A 5752-nucleotide genomic window follows, 5' to 3' on the forward strand; every position below is an offset into this window, starting at 1 on the left:
TGTGGAGCAAGAGATCTTGCAAAGGAAAAAAGCATCGATTTCATGGCAAACTAATAGTATTTGATGTTAGAAACAATGCTAATAACAGTAGTGTAGAAACGAACTTGTAGAGATAAACCAATAACCGAAACAAGTGTGATGTTTATAATATGACTATTGTGTAAAAGAAAGCAAAACCAAACCGAGGCCTGTAGCGTATACAGTTTCCTTAAAACAGATTCGCCTTCTCCGGTATGTGCTTCGAGATTTCAGCGGACGTCTGTTTCCCAGGATACAACGGAACAATCAGCAGTGGCTTAGCACGAGACACTACTACGGCGAACTGAAAACGTACTTTTATTTTATCACCAAGATTTAACGGAGATAACAATATGTAATGCAAGAGAGTGCTTGAAAGAGATAAAATTTTCATTTGTATGAAATGAGGAAAGGAACACACTATTTATAAGCCCCAAAATGCACACAAAGAGTCATGCAAGATTAATTAACTCAATTAATCTTTCCATTAACTCAAGAATATGAGGAGCCAAAACTCTTCAATTAACTCAAGAATGTGAAGAGCCAAGAGACACTCCACATTCATAAGACATAATCTTTATTCAAACACTAAATTTAATTAAAATATCCAACATTTGAATCTTCAAGGATACTCAGTTAACTCAATGAGTTTAAAGGTTAGATATCAAGCCAGCACTACAACTTGATGTCTGACATAATCAGTTTACAAATTTTCACATCTTACAGAAATATAGGAATCAAAGAGAAGGGTGATGAACCCCCCTTTATCTAAAGGCTAGCAACACCGATACACCCGACCAAAATTTATAATATAAGAGTGTAACTCACACAATTGTTGGCTAAAAATACTTGATATTGTCTCCTCTCTCTCTCTCTCTTTTCTCAAAATTGCGACAATAAATTAATGTAATCACACATTCAAAACTTTACGAATTTAATTGAATTTTATTATACGAAGTTTTTTATTATTTAAATATTTTTTTTGGGTTTGTATAAATCAAATATGTACAGAGGTATTTTTTTTTCAAATTTAACCTTATTTAATTCTAAATAGATATATTATATAAGGATAAATTTGAAAAAAATACATCTGTACATCTTTGATTTAAGATTCAGTACCTACGTGATTTCTTTTACGAATCAATACATGACAACACTACAAACTTAGTTTTAACTCCCTACAAAAATAAATTTACATTTTTGCCTTTTTATTATTTAAATAAATATATAATTTTATCCACCAAAATAATTGTATCTTTTCCATCTACAAAATTAGTACATATTACGGAGTTTCAAATACTTGATTGGGCTATTTGAATACTTTAAATGTGTTTAAAAAAATATTATATTTTCGAACAATCACAACAAATTCAGTCATTGTTGATTTTTCATTAAAAATGCATTATGATGACTTATTAATGTCATTTTATTTTTTAAAAAACATAGTTTTTTTTACTCATCATAAATTCAATCATTGTTGGTCTTTTAATTAAAAATGCATTGAGATGACTCATGTCATATAATTTTTTTTAAAAAAAAAACACAGTTTCTCACTCATCGTGGAATAACAAAAAGTACTTATTTTGACCGATAACGTACCTATTTTGGGGTTCCAGATATTTGATTTGGCTATTCGAATACTCCAAATATGTAAAAAAAATACTTAAGTTTCAAGTTATATAACCAATGTAAACATTTAACTGTTGTTTTTATTTTCAAGAGATATAAAATTCAAATTTGAATTTATTTTAATTTTTTTAAAAAAAAGACTCCATATTTAGTTACACATTTATTGATTTATTATTTGTTTTCAAATAATACTAATAAACATTGAATGTATAATACTAATAAATAATTCATTTTTTAGATATATTGAATGTATTAAAAAAATAGTGTGTGTCAATGCCCTGTTTTTAAACATTGTATTAAGATTTTATATAGTCCTGACATGTATAGCTTTGAACTGCTAAAATACCAAATAAGTTTGAAAAATGACTTGGCAAAACATTTTTTTTAAAAAAAATTTGTGGCATTTTTTTAGTACAATTTGTAAAATGACCTTCAAAAATTATTAAAAAATTAATAAAGATAGATTTCAAATTAATGGTCAACCAAAGGCCATTTTGTAAAAATTTCCCCAGAACAAGATGAAAAATAGTTTAATTATCAATCAAACATTTTTTCTTTGTTAAAATTAAATTAGCTATGAAACTTCTGAGTTTCAATAAAAATTTAGATTTATCCTAAGTATCTAATGGTCTCAATACCATTTTTTAAAAAAGTATGATATGATAATAAATAAAATGATTTTATAAAACTAAATATATCATTTTCAAATTCCATTATATTGAAATATTTTAAGAACTTATTTTTAAACCAAGGCTTTATAACTTTTAAGACCAATTCATGGCTTTAGAGAAATATTTCTTACAAAAATAAAAATTAGTTTATAAAATGTTTTATTAATTTGTAAGTGCAACCAAACTCCATCTTAACAATTTTACTGTAATTTGATTTTAACTGGCTGAATATATGTTGATTTAATTTGTTCCATCGGTTAACCTATCAAGTATAATCACAGACAAAAACATGTTAAAATTAAAGTTGGAATCAATTCAAATTAAAAATAACAAAAATAACTATTTTTTAAAAAAATTAAAATTGATCATCGTGACACTAGTCTTGCATCGAATACCAAAATTTGAAATGATGTATCGAATTCGAGATTAAGCACATCACTCCCATCCCAAGCTAATAATAATAAAATCGATCCGACAAAATTTGTTATATTTATTTATTTCTCACTAGTATCTGGTCCGATCCAATAATTCAATAATAAAGTAAGAAATTAGAATCTTATATTTTTAATATTCAATTGTACATATTTTTATTAATTTCGAATACTCGAAAACAAATATACTCATTCAGTAATTACACTCATTAAAAACCTCCTAAATTTGTACTATTTTATTCTTTAAATAGAACACTAAATACCACATAGTAACTGGCAAGATGGATTTGATTTATCACGAAGGATCATTAACCCTCAGCTTAGACCGATTTCGACTGAGATGATGAAGGAATATATATTTATATATATATATATATATATATATATGTGTGTGTGTGTGTGTGTGTGTCATTCTTTACTCGACTAACGTGGTTTGCAGATTATTGCATTAGTTCAGAAGTTTATCTACGAATTTTCACGACATTAAAAAAAAAAAAATTAGTAGGAGTATCTATTTTTCATTTGAATATACCCCTGACCGGTAGTAATAAACAGTAATCGTACACATTAAAAAATATCAACATGAAGTACTCTCACTAGTTGGGCGCAAATTAAAATAGAAGCACGCTTATGGCACGGCACGATGGGTAAAATCAATTAGCCCCAACTCCGTACAATCTCGGCCGCTGGCTCAATCGCACGCCACCGATGACTGGTGGCACGCCGGACTAGGATCTGCCACCTTTGTCCGTTGTTTGGGTAGACTTTATGCTTTTCTTCATGTTTCTTTTTATACATCACTTTATGCAATATTCTTACACGTCACACGTTGTGGATTTTTATTATTTTTTTTTGGACTATTTTGAGATATCTAGAGTAAATAACTATGGTGGTGGCATTTTCAATTTTTTAAAATACGAAAAATGGCCTTCTAAAATTATAAAATTAATAATTTTTCATTTAATAAGAAATATTATAAAAATATATTTTAATAAATTCGTGTATTCTTTTATCACTATCATATCTACTTTTCAAAATTCTAAAATATTTTATTTAATCTTTATCCAAACTTTTGAAAGTAAATTATGTTGGATTAAAGGTGGGCTTTTAGGCTTATGGGCTTTCCATATGAGTGAATGAAAATTTGGAAAGGTGGGTTTGTCCCACATTGAAAAAATGAAGTGGTATAGATAAGTTATATTGTGTTGCACTTTATGGAGGTGTAACTATGATTGGTCAAGAGGCTCTCTCTCGCGCACACAGACGCACAGTGGAAAAAAGGCTTGACTCATGTGCAAGCGTACAAGTGCGACCTGGGCGCGTCGAATGTCGGACCGATCAAGGCAAAAAGCGCCTAGCAGTCTATGGCATCTTTTGTTATTTTTTTGGTTGAGACCTTTCACATGCCCTTGAGACCTTTCACATGGTTTGACTTTTGATTCTTCATCTCACCAACTCTTGGTGTTTCATCTACCATCTTTAAGGCAACCTTTGGCCTTTCATATGGATGGGATTGACATGTATAAATAGGAGATGTGCTTAGCCAAGAAAGGAGAGAGGAAAAAACACATGCAAATTCACTTTCCCTTGCATTCTGTTTTCCATCTTGCTGTCGTTCTGCTGAATTTCTGGTTCTGCTGAAATTCTGCTACAGTCCTGAAATTCTGCTACAGCTACAGTACTTCTGCTTGTTCTGCTACAGTACTTCTGCATTGTTCTGCTACAGTACTTCTGCTTGTTCTGCTACAGTACTGTTTCTGTTTGTTCTGCTTCTGCTCCGTCTACTGATAAAGTTCAGGTACTGATTTTGTTCGCTAGCATAGTGCTTTGTGCTGCAACTCTGCTGGTTTGCCCGTTGTATCCTGGGAAACAGACGTCTGCTGAATCCTCGGAGCACATACTGGAGGGGGCGAATCTGTTTTAAGGAAACTGTACAAGCTACAGGCCTCGGTTTGATTTAATTAAACATTATTCTATTGTTTTCCTCAAGATACTGATTTGCTGGTTTTATACTTTAGTCATACTCTACTGTGAACAGCACGCTTGTTTGGTTTACTGTATATCTGTCCTGTTTTTCCATATAATTTTATCAACAAACTTAAAACAGATTTTACTCATTACGTGGTTTAAAGTTCAGATATGGCTACTGAATCAGGCGTGCAAAGGGAAACTAGTCATGTTGTCCCTACTGTGCCTACTCAAGTTGTCCCACGTGCTGCTGCGGTTACTGTCCCAGCCAGCCACGGTGAAAAGCCTGAGAAGTTCACTGGTGTGGATTTCAAGAGGTGGCAGCAGAAAATGTTGTTTTACTTGACAACACTGAACCTGGCTAGATTCCTATTCGAGGATGCTCCTAACCTGAAAGAGGGTGAGGGAGATGTTGAATCCGTCAGTGCACTTGAGGCTTGGAATCATTCTAATTTCCTATGCCGAAATTATGTGCTGAATGGATTGGCAGACTCGCTGTACAATGTGTACTGCGAAAAGAAGACAGCCAAAGAGCTATGGGAATCCCTTGACAGAAAGTACAAAACCGAGGATGCCGGGGCCAAGAAGTTTCTTGTAGGCCGCATTCTGGATTTTAAAATGGTGGATTCTAAGCCGGTTATCAGTCAAGTTCAAGAAATCCAAGTGATTCTTCACGAGATTCACGCCGAGGGGATGACGTTGAGCGAATCTTTCCAAGTGGCTTCTATAGTTGAGAAACTACCACCAGCTTGGAAGAATTTCAAAAACTACCTGAAACACAAGCGAAAGGAGATGAACGTTGAAGAGCTCATTGTTAGACTTCGCATCGAGGAAGACAACAAGAGTTCGGAAAGACGATTGTTTTCTCCTGTTGCCGCTAAGGCAAATGTTGTCGAGCATGGCCAAAGCTCGAAAAAGAGAAACTTCTCTCCCTCCAACAAGAAGTTGAACCTCAGACCTAAAGGAGGTGTTTCAAAGAAAAAGTTCTCTGGAAAATGCTATAACCGTGATAGCATGGGTCACAAGGCATCTGAA

Source organism: Primulina tabacum, chromosome 13, assembly GCF_025594145.1.
Source record: "Primulina tabacum isolate GXHZ01 chromosome 13, ASM2559414v2, whole genome shotgun sequence".
In the NCBI taxonomy this organism is placed as follows: Eukaryota; Viridiplantae; Streptophyta; class Magnoliopsida; order Lamiales; family Gesneriaceae; genus Primulina; species Primulina tabacum.